This window comes from Schistocerca gregaria, chromosome 2 (assembly GCF_023897955.1).
Source record: "Schistocerca gregaria isolate iqSchGreg1 chromosome 2, iqSchGreg1.2, whole genome shotgun sequence".
Lineage (NCBI taxonomy): Eukaryota > Metazoa > Arthropoda > Insecta > Orthoptera > Acrididae > Schistocerca > Schistocerca gregaria.
Genome location: NC_064921.1, coordinates 217,595,606 through 217,607,504, shown reverse-complemented (window position 1 = coordinate 217,607,504; position 11,899 = coordinate 217,595,606).

Genomic DNA, 11,899 nt, shown 5'->3' with positions numbered 1-11,899 from the left:
CCGTGGCCGCATGCGGGTTTAAAAGGACGGAGCAAGTGAGGGAGCATCAGTCACCTCGGCTCACTCTGAAGATGGCTGTCTATATACTGGCTGACTCCATGACACTACGGTCCTCTGAGGATCTTGGCCTCCTCAGTCACAGATTTCCAATCGTTTCGGTTTTCGCCACGCCTACGCCACCTCCTCACTCCCACTGCTGTTTGGTCGGCTTCCACATCTTCCAGCCATCTCACACGCAGTCGTCCTCTCTTTCTACCACCAGGATGTCCCATCATCATCTTCTTCGGGAGCCTTTATATACGCTGTACGTGTCCTAACCATCGTAGCCTTCACGTGTGGTGGAGGTTACCAAATCAGTTTCTTTGTAAAGAGCCATTATTTCTTCATTAGTCCTAATTCTCCATATCTCACCTTCTTTTACGGGACCAAAAATCTTTCTCAACACTTTCCTTTCCCAAATATTTAGTTTCTTCTCCAAAGCCTCCGTCAGTACCCATGCCTCGCTGCCATACATAAGAACTGGTTAGATCACTATTTTGTACAACGTAAGCTTTAGTTTCTTGCTTAGGTTCTTGCTCTATTTGATCTGTCGGCAGCCTTACCTAGATTTGTTATATCCGCCTCCATTTTTCTTTCTGATGTTATTACTGAGCCAAGATAAATAAAGCTGTCTACTCTTTCAAAGACATACCCTTCTAACTGTATATCATCTGTGTTTCTTCTATCTCTCTCAGTTACCACATACTTAGATTTTGTGTCACTAATTTCTAAATCAAGGTTCTTGGCAGCGGCTTCAAACTCTCTGAAGGCTGATGTGAGCGCCTCTGTACTTCTAGCACTTATTACTACATCATCTGCATAGGCTAAGGTTTGCGGAAGTCTGTTGTAAATACTGCCTCCTGGGTTTGTGGTTATTGATCTTACTGCATTCTCTAATACCAGGTTGAATAGTACTGGAGATAATGGGTCTACCTGTCTTAGTCCTTCTTCCATTGGAAACGATCTGTACAGACATCCCTGAACTTTAACCTGGCTTTTGCTGTTTTCCAGGGTCACCTTAGTTAATTTCATTAGCTTCTTAGGAAATTTGCATTGTTTTCCACGGAGCTGATCTTTTAATTCTGTCATAGGCCTGTTTAAAGTCTTTAAAGAGATGTTATAATCTTACATTATATTCGTAAGTCTTCTCCAGCATCATAAATACTGAAAAGATATGGTCAGCTATAGACCTCCCTGCTCTAGAACCTCCCTGGTACTCGCCTAGAATCTTTTCTGCTCTTCTACTTACTCTCCTTGTTATAGCAGGAGAAAGGATTTAATAGATGTTATTAAACAGAGATATTACTCGGTAGTTCTTACACGGCATGCGTGAGCCTTTCTCATGTATATGGCAGATGGTTGCTAAGGTCCAGTCTTCTGGCATCTTCTCTGTTTCCCAGGCCATCGTAATTATTTTATGTCTCCTCCGTACTAATATTTCACCTCCGTCTTTTATCATTTCCGCCGTTACCAGGTCGTGTCCAGGAACTTTGTTATTCCAAAGGTGCTTTTTAATTACTCTTAGCTCTTCTTTCTATGGTGGTTCTGTGTCCACTGAATCATCATCTCCATCCACCTCTTGGTCTTCTCTAGCCCCTCCATTTCTTTCTTCACTTTCGATGTGTCTGTTTGACAGTAACACTTCAAAATTTTGTGCCCACTTTTTCCTTTCCAACTATCAAACTGCCTGTCTCATCTTTCAGCATGTCCATCCCACAAAAGAATTTCCTCCCCTGCTTATTTTCATAGTTCTTCTGAATTTCATCCATCCTTTCCGTTTCCTCTATCACCGTGTGGATTGACCTTGCAGCCACAGATCTAATTTTATGCAAGTGTTATACCCCTTTGCCGTCCATCAACGTCTCTGGTGGCTTGTGTATCCGTGGCCGCCTGAGCCGTAGCGCGGTCCACGTGTTTAAAAGGACGGAGCAAGTGATGGAGCATCAGTGACCTCGGCTCACTCTGAAGATGTCTGGACATTACACATCTTAAATATTAAAAGAAGAAGTGAAGTTCATCCTGCTGCACCGCCGAGATTTTATGGTACCGTCATTTCGCCGTGGAAGTATGAAGGTGCACAGGATAAGTAGTTACCAATACAAGCAACTCCCTCACCAACAACGGAGCTTTTCCCCTCAAAATAAATGTGAACTATAGCTTCCTCTCCAGCAGCTCAGCACTGAGTCTTATTCATGCCTATTCAAAACTGGAAAAGCGGTGGAGAGGAAAGGGGGAAATGGCAGTGAGGGAGTCCAACAGGACTCTTTGGTGGTGGCATTGTTAACTACAGCACCAAAATTTGAAATTCCCACCAATTTTATAATTTATTACCTTTATTTCAAATTACCAACACATTCTTGAATTCTTGTCTATTTTAATGTAATTAATTCGTCTGATTAATGTTCGTGTAATTAATATAATTAACTTGCATATCAATTGAATCAATGTGGATATTAATTTGATTGTTGCATTGCCACATCCGCCACCTAGTAGAAAGAGCATAGCTACCATCTTGGATAAATTTGGCAATAATGAAGAATGAACGAGGATGGAGATTGTTGCCCAATTTCTGAATTTAACCAGGCTACAAAGGCTGATTACTGTCAGTCGGGAATTGCAGCTAGCCTTAGTACTTTAAGATCTATTTTAAAGAAAGCTTTCTTAGGGTTTTTCTGATTAAAGAATTATAATTTTCTTTTGAAAGTCATGGCTCTTTTGACCGCAGTTTCTTTAGTAAAGATTATATGGTTCATTTACTGATAGATAACTTTTATTAATTGTAGATTTTTTACTGCGGCAAGATTGGCCAAGTAAGTTTTGATCATCTTAAAGCAGATTTCTAGTTTTTGAACTGTGGCGTTATGGACCACTTCATTTGTTAGTGCTTTCTTCCCTGATGATTTTATATGCGTGTTCTAGATTTCTCCTGCGCCTTGTTTTTAAAACCTCAAATGATCCTCCTGTCTGTTTATTATCAATTTAAATATTTACGTTATAACAAGATACAATTTTGAACAGGTCTTAGAGGAGATAAGACAGATTAACGAATATAAAATAGATGGTTCTACTTGATGTTCATATCTTCATAGCGAACATACCAGATGTAGAAATATTAAACCGGACTTTCACTATAGATGGTGCTAACCGTCAGTGTAGGGACCGTGAGACCGCTTCTGTAGCACCGTCTGCTTCCTGTAACGGCTGACGAGGAACGTCAAGACACAGTAGCCCGAGTTCCATGCATCGATATCTGTTGCAAACCCGTAAACATGTCGAGTTTTGTGCCTACGAGCTACGATTTGCGAACAGAATTGGTTTTCTGTTATCATTTGAAGGATATTGCTGTAGAATCGCATCGGAAGCTTGTCGAAGCTTTCGGCAAACATGCTTTTGGGAAAACATAGTGTTTCGAGTGGTTAAAAAATTCAAAAGTCGTGTTTTGACGTGAGAAATGACGAGCGCGGGAAACCATCGAATAAGTTCGAAGTCAACGAATTGCAGATGTTATTGGATGAAGATGACACTCAAGCTCAACAGGAACTTGCGGAGCAATTGAATGACAAGCAGAAATTCGTTTCTCTTCGGTTGAAAGTTATGGAAAAGGTGCAGAAAATGGGAAAATGGGTTCCGCATGAACTGAATCAAAGACAGCAAGCAAATCAAAAGACCACGTGTAAAATGTTGCCCGCCAGATAAAAAACAAAGTCGTTTCTCCATCAAATAGCGACAGGTGATAAAAACTAGATGCACTTTGAGAATCCTAAGCGTCGTAATTCATTAATGAATCCACGCAAACCATCAACATCCACTGTAAGACCAAATCGCTTTCGAAAGGAGACAATGCTCTATGTTTGGTGGGATCAGAAGGGTGTCATCTTTTATGAGCTGCTAAAACCTGCTGAAACCTTGAACACTGATCGCTACCAACAGCAAACGATCGATTTAAATCGAACATACGTGAATAATGACAGTAATATGGTAAAAGGTTACAGAATGTCATATTGCTCCATGATAACGCCCCATCACACACAGTAAAACGGGTCAGGGAAACGATCGAGGCGTTCGCTATGGAAATACTAGAGCTTGCGGCTTATTCTCCGTCCAGTTGTCATCCATTTGCATCACTGGGACGCGCTGTCGCTCAAAAACGCTTCAATTCGTGTGATAAATGTACGGTAAAGGCTAGCTCACTGGTTCATTTCAAAAGAAGAACGGTTTTCCTGGTGTAGCTTTCATAGCCCGCCGGCGAGGTGGGAGAAATGTATAAATAGCAATGGAGATTATCTTGAATAAAATTTTGTTTAACGGTTTCAGACAGCAGACATGTAATTATTGCAACCAAATTCCAGTTTCTTACTTCTACACCTGGTAGATACGAGAAACGAAACCATTCTGCTTGATAGGTAAACAACATTTGTTTGACACATTATTCATTTTACTTCTGGACATTGGAGTATTTGGGGTACTCAAAAGGGGCACACCGTATACATCTCCAGACTTAATTTTTTATTTTGCACACATCTGGGCTGTAGTAAACATATCATCGTAACCGCGTCCATCGACGAGCTGTGGATACAACCCGTCAACAGAGCCCTTTAGGAAGCGTCGCCTCTCATCTCAGAGCTCCGCTCGAAGAGGACAGGGGCTGTCGCCGCACCTTTGTGCGACCCGTTACGTCACGGACGGGGAGAGCGTCCTTAATGATTTACGCCGCTGAGCCAGCAATGCAAGCACTCCTTACTGGCCGAGGACCACCAAAGGGAAACGGGTCCAGCGGTCACAGGGTCCCTCCTCTGCGACTGGCCGCCCGTCTCTCTGCGACCGCAGAGCATCGTTGGTTTCTCAGCAGCGAATGTTTGATGTCCACCTAACCGTTCTCCCGCAGGACTCTGCTGTTTAACTGCCGGAGTACCTAATTATCTTACGAATAGACGGTTTATACGTGCTCTGTTTGTCAGGCACCTGCCAACTCGCTATTAACTGACTCTAAGGACGTAACTCGTGTGTCATCAAATATGGATGTACTGCAGTACAGCGCCGCTGAGTGTGTGGTTTACAGTAGGAAGGGCACTATTGACATTTTCAAGGAAAGAGTTAAAACTATCCGCTTGTTTATATTTCTGTCCTTTAGAGATGAACAACAAAAGTTATGAACTAAGACTTTAGAGACACACTGCACTGCAGGTAGATAGTGTTGTGCCGTCAGATATACACTTCGATTTTTCTGATTGCAGTCTACACCTACATACAAGGTGTTTCCGTGAGAGAGTGTAACAATGTAACTGGACATAGAGACTGCTCCACTGAGCAATTTGAGATAGGGAACCTAGGGTCGGAGAAGCCAGCTTAAGGAGATATGGAAGTAAACTTGTCTACCGCTTTGTCAAGCATTACTGTTTTCCAGCTTATTTACAACTAAACCGCTCAGGCTAATCCCGCGTGGCAGTTCAGCATCAAAATCTTTGGTTTGCTAGCCTCAGTTTCGGTTCCTGTGTCGTCCATGAATGTCTGGACACTAATATTTGGTGCTGCTAATAGCCTTTACATATTGATATGTCGCGCCGCTGGCGCCAGTACTTCTTTCTTGCAGTGTCATCTTTACCATCGATTTCACTTTAGCTGGCTGCGAGTCGGTTGTTCATCGCCTGTTCGCCTGTTTAAGTCTGCAGCGCCGGGCAGTTGATCTCACAGAGTGGTCTGTCGGTTGCGGTTACAACGGGGCCGGAAGTTTGGCCCTTACTTGGTGCGCATGCTCATTGCGGGTGGTATTACTGGAGCGCAGCAGCCGGAGACGGCGGCACGAGGCGCGGTGTTTGGCTTCTCTCGCCACGCCGATCATCTTGAGAAGAAGGGTTTGTCGGAGCTTCTCCTAGCTTTAACCGTTCGCCTGGGCATATGGCGTTCGTTCGATGTAAACACGTGCAATTGTGTGCTCATCTATATTTGTCAATGGTTAACTAGTGTTGCCTTCAGTGTAAATTTGGTGACGAGTCTGACATGTTAAGGTTATGTCACACGTGGCATGATGACTGGGCTTGGGCTTTCCATCTTAGTTTCCTTCCACTTGATGAAGGATCTTCAACTAGTTGTAAGGAAGCCCGGTGAGCTGCTCATTATTGAGTGATTGTATATCTAATGTTGACGTAACCTTGGTGATTGAGTACCAAAATTTGCAACTCAGTTTACGACTAACGAAATACTATGTTGTCTCGTAAAACTAAATCAGATTCCATGAAAATGTAGTTCTGGTGCTCTCTTGCCCGTTTAAAATACTCAGCTGTTACTATTGCGTTTCAAAGAACTAAAGCGCGTGTTGTAGCGTTTATTTGAATTCTTAAGTGTCGAGTTTAAAAAAAAAAATTCGCGAGCTTTCCGGTTTTAATGTTACGTTTTATTCTTTTATGTAATATGAATGTGCAATCTCAAGTGTGCTGTTGTAGTTGATTTATGTGTCAGTTGTGCGGAGTGCAGTGTATTTAGCCCGGTACGGTGGGACGTGGCACCGGGGCTCGACCACTTGGACTTTGCCAATGGAAGTGTGTTTCGTTAGACCGGGCTCTATGTTGCTGGCCTTCTGTCTCTGTCTCGTCCTTCAGTTAAGTACTGCTGTTCTCTTCGTTCCTGGCTCTATCAGGTCGTTAAGCTTTGTAGCTCGTTCCTCCGCCGCTTTGAAAGATGCGCCTTTCGCTCGAAATATGAATTTAAACCTGTAAAACTGGGTTTCACCCTGTAATTAGTCAGCGATCAGACTGCTGGAGGCCCCGCTTTATTAATTTTATATTCCCTCATCAGCCATTTATTTATTACATTTGTACCATGTGTGCTGATTGTGAAGTTTTTTTTTTTTATAAACGAGGTCTTTATGTGCGTATGTTTTCATGGAAGCTTTAGGCGCTCAGTCTCAGTTTTTTATAAAATTTTGTTATTTTAACGATTTCCTCCCTGTACTGGCATCAACTGGATTATTCCTTAGTCGAAAGTTAGTGTGCCCGGTGTCTTCATCGCCAAGCGTAGAAGTTCTAAAAGTTGCTTTTATTATTACTCGTGTGCCTTATGTTATGCCTTAATGTTATACCTTGGTATGAATTTATATCGCAGAAGGGAAATCATTTTACAGCATAGTCTTGCGGGTTCTAAGATTGGTAAGTTTTGATTTTATTAAGTATTTACACCAATAGAAATTTTGTGAATGTTTCATGCATTTGTTACGCAGATTTCAGCAGAGACTTAAGAAAATTTTTTATTGTTCTCCTGTGAGGTTGCTAAATTTATGAGCTCTATTATTGTAAGGTGTCAGGCAAATGCAACACCTTCCATGAAAACCCTGACGTAATAAGCAAATCTAGTAGTATGTCGAATAGCTCCGAATAAATCGTGACATTAAATTAACCAAAGTAATACGAGTAACAAGAATACCTAAATGCATGTCGTACCTTCCCACCAAGAGACCGACGCAGTTCCGAGGGGAGAAACGAAAACAGAAGCCGAGAGCAGAACCGTTTTAAGCTAGAAGGCCCTACGATAAGGGACGGACTGGACACCCACGTCGCCAGCTAACCACTAGGGCTCACCACCCGCACGTTTTAGCGTGAGACCTTTTCGCGTCTCAGGTACGTCAAGGACCACCCCCCCCCCAGCCCATGTTAAAAGCTAGAGCCCTCCAGAAAAACAGTACAGATCTTACGATAACACAAAAAGGGCCACTACCACCAGCAAGTTTTAGCGTGAGACTTTTTCGCGTCTCAGGTACGTCAAGGACCACCCCCAGCCCGTGTTAAAAGATAGAGCCCTCCAGAAGAACAGTATAGATCTTACGATAACGCTAAAAGGACCACACTAGCTGCAGGTTTTAGCGTGAGCCTTTTTAGCGTCTCTGTTACGTTGCAAACTTTAAAAACATTGCCCCACCACGAAAAGTATAACGTTTCTCATTGGGTAGACAGAATTTTTGTAGGCGGAGCTTAAGGTTAACATTGAGACCCTGATTGGTCAGATGAAAACATAGCCAGATAGTTTTTTTAAACTAACTTTGGTAAATTGTAGTAAGGAGAAGTTAGAGGAGAGTTGCTTCCGAGATGGCGATGTGAGCGGAGCTGTGCTGCCCGCCGCTGCCCTGACGCTGCCTAAACACCGACAAGCTAATGAACGCACGCGATGCCGCGTTTTTGAGCGCATAAGGCTTCACTCAGAACTGCAGAAGTCTCATCTGTTACACCCCCTTTTTGCGTAATACTAGTGTCGATCGTTAATTAAAACTCATGGTGTTCACATTTGCCACTTGAAGAACAGATCTGAAACGCGTTGATTTTTCTTTTACATAATTATTGAGAAGCCACATCAGCCACTGTAATTTACGACAAGTTAGATAAGTTATTAAAGATAATTGAGGGTCACTGTAGACCATTTTGATAGTTTTCTCTTTTGTGAAACTTAAATTAAACCTAGATTATAGATGTGATATGGCATAGGTAATCCTTCAATCCATTGTAGAACTTGGAAACCCACTCAGGGAATATTCGTTCACATTTTTGTTGAACGCAGCTGGTTTTTACCATCCTGTATTAAAACATTTCCTTTTATCAGTAGTGCAATTTATAAACGATGTTTTGTGAGTAGAATAAAATTTCCAATGGTAAACTTAACTGCTGTTTCGACGTTATTTTACCAGCTAACTAAAAATAGGAAAGCCTTGAACCCTTTCCACTAAATTTAGTTAGTATTAAGATTCTTTTACAGGGAGTGCAGTGGAGCTGACGCTGAGATCATTTAGTATTTGGTTATATCATCGCTAGTCTCACTGAACTCTTCTGAATTCTACATGTCATGTGTGATCTGGCGTCTCCTTACCAGCAACAGGTCCCAGGTTCGAACTAGTTAATTCCCTAAAAAACACGCTCAGAGCGTCGTTGCGCGAAAGTGGTAGGGAGACACGATATAGAACAAACAGACACCACCATGAATGTTTAAATTATATTAAACTGTGCAGGTTAATAAACATTGTTTAACACAAGCTGTTTCCTGTCTTATTATTGGACACTAATAGCGCATTCCACATAGAACCAGAAATTCTTCATGTTTACTGAGAAATCTTTTGAAATACTACGCTACGGTAGCCGTCGAAGATGTCTCGAACAAGTTACGTTCTGCACCTCTCTACATCCCAATTCTTTGTTTCACACTTATAACGCAGAAGCGTCTGCGTCTATAATCATTATCTGTTCTACTAGGTACACGTTTATTAAGTAAATAGTCAGCTATTGCTTTAAGCATGGATCACAGTTCTACACGCTCCTGTCCAGATCCAAATGTCTGAAGTATTCATTGAGCTATTACACCTCTAGTTTGCTGAACATCTAAACACTTCTACTTGTCATAGTTACATTCTGAACTTCAGTATACACTGTAGTTACAACAGACTCACTGGAAATGATAATTGCCTTAACATGGACATCCGCAAAGCGATCAGGTCTGTTTCTTACCACTAGATCTAATATATTTGTGTCATGCATCGACTTCCGAGTTATCTGTTCTGAATAGCTTTCGGAGAATACAATTCGTATTTTTTTGCAGGATGTCTTCATACTCTAGCATTTACAAAACTATAATTTACTTCAGTTTACTATTGGGTATTAAAAGTAGTCTTCGATTATATCAGTGTAATTGGAAAACACACGTATTAGCGAAACTAGAACTTCGCTTAAGTCTAGAACTGAGTCGTCTGCTCCATAGAGGGAGTCAGTTATCACCTTATACTCACTCTTGATACTGTGTCTCGCCCAAACAATCTCATATACAATTAACTTCTATCTCATCGTATTTTATTTTCTCGTCTAGTGTGACAATTGCTACAATTCTATTTCCCATGAGATAGTCCTCATAAACACTTAAATTTTCCCCAAAAACATCAATACAGTCAACTTCGGGTTTTCAGCAATTTTTTGTGCCTACTTTTATGTGAACTCCACTGGTTTTTAGGGGCACTTCAAACTCTGGCACTCTGTTGCGAATGCTTCCTCAATTTATCACTAGAATTTTAATACTCTCGCCTCTGTGTAACATTTTGTTTGGAGTTTACACTGGTACATCAAGTTATTCTTCATCTACTGTGATCCGGATTGGATGGAGAGTCACAAAATCTAAAAAAAAGAAACCTGTATACATCTCACACACAGCCTGCTACTCGTGAAGCAGCCTCTGACGAATGTTGCATACCTGATCAAAACTATCGTGCAAATCTAGAAAGCTGGAGCCTAGAACCAGAACCCCTAAGAACCAGAAGCCCACAGATAGTTCTTGACAAAATTCTGCAGATTGTGAAGCTCGTTGAAATTCCGGAAAGGCTTCTCTTATCAGCCTTCTCCGCCAGTCTATGGAATGATCCAAGTTTGACTTCGGAGCCCAGACTACAGGCATAATTTGTTCCACCGCGTGCTACAATCAGATGTTGGATGAACACTGTTGCCTCCGTGGCTGACTAAGTAGCCTCACATTACGAATCAATACACTGCGTTTAGTTAACTCCATGGGATCCTTAAGACACTGGAACAGACATACCGTCAAGCAAAATGGTTCTCATGGAGTCGTGATTTCGTTACAGTCCCACAAGCATTGCAGCAGATTTACCCAGTGGAGAAAGTGACACGAAACAATTTTTAACAAACTGCTAGTTCTTTAACAGCAGGGAAAGAACTGCTGGGCACCAGTGCTCGTGAGGATCTGCGGAAGTGAAAAAGTAGATTAAGGAGGCAAGGAAGACTGTAGAAAAGGCCGGCCGCGGTGGTCTCGCGGTTCTAGGCGCGCAGTCCGGAACCGGGTGACTGCTACGGTCGCAGGTTCGAATCCTGCCTCGGGCATGGATGTATGTGATGTCCTTAGGTTAGTTAGGTTTACGTAGTTCTAAGTTCTAGGGGACTAATGACCACAGCAGTTGAGTCCCATAGTGCTCAGAGTCATTTGAACCTGTAGAAAAAAAGCATAGCACAATGTGCCACTCTAGTGCAGGCTTTCATCTCTCTGCTATCATCTCTCTGCTAAGCCATGCAACAGTGTGAGACTGGAGTGCAAGCTAGTGAGGGACAATAAGCGAAATCAACCATCTACCCATGATGTACCTCATACCGATCATTTCCAAGGGCTGTCCGCTCTCAAAATCAGAAAAAGTCCACTAAATCATGGCTTCAAACTGCGGTGAGAAGACTCACCAGTCTTTCGTGCCTGTGAGATACAGGTCACTATACACCACATTGCACCTGAGAGAATTTTATTTTTTGAGACGAGGGCAGAAGCAATTCTAAGCGAGGATCTGCCTAATATCTTAGTTGAGGAAGACATGATGTAGTACAAGTTTTACAAAATTGCTATGTTTTAGGCTTTTTTCAGAGTTCAGGTGGTCATATTTATCTGTTACATTATTTTAAACCTTCACATCTAACGTGTATTTTTTACAATAAATTTTAGGATCGGTGATAATATTAATTTTCGTATTTGCATTTTGTGTGGGCGGGTGTGTGTAGGCGTGCTGACGAATGCGCGCACGCGCGCTCATCTGTGTATGTGTATGTGTGTGTGTGTGTGTGTGTGTGTGTGTATGTGTGTGTGTGTGTGTGTGTGTATATGTGTGTGTGTGTGTGTGTGTGTGTGTGTGTGTGTGTGTGTGTGTGTGTCCACGCGCGTCCGCAAGTGGGTACATGTATGAGTCTCCGTGCAGGTGGCTTTTTACGGAATTCTTGTTGAATTTTTATAGTTTTTCCAGTTTCTACCACACTCGTTCCATAAGAAACTTTAGCATGGGTGCCATGGGTGCTTAAGACCTGCCTGTCGTGAGCCGAAAACAACATATCATCATCATCATCACCTCCAT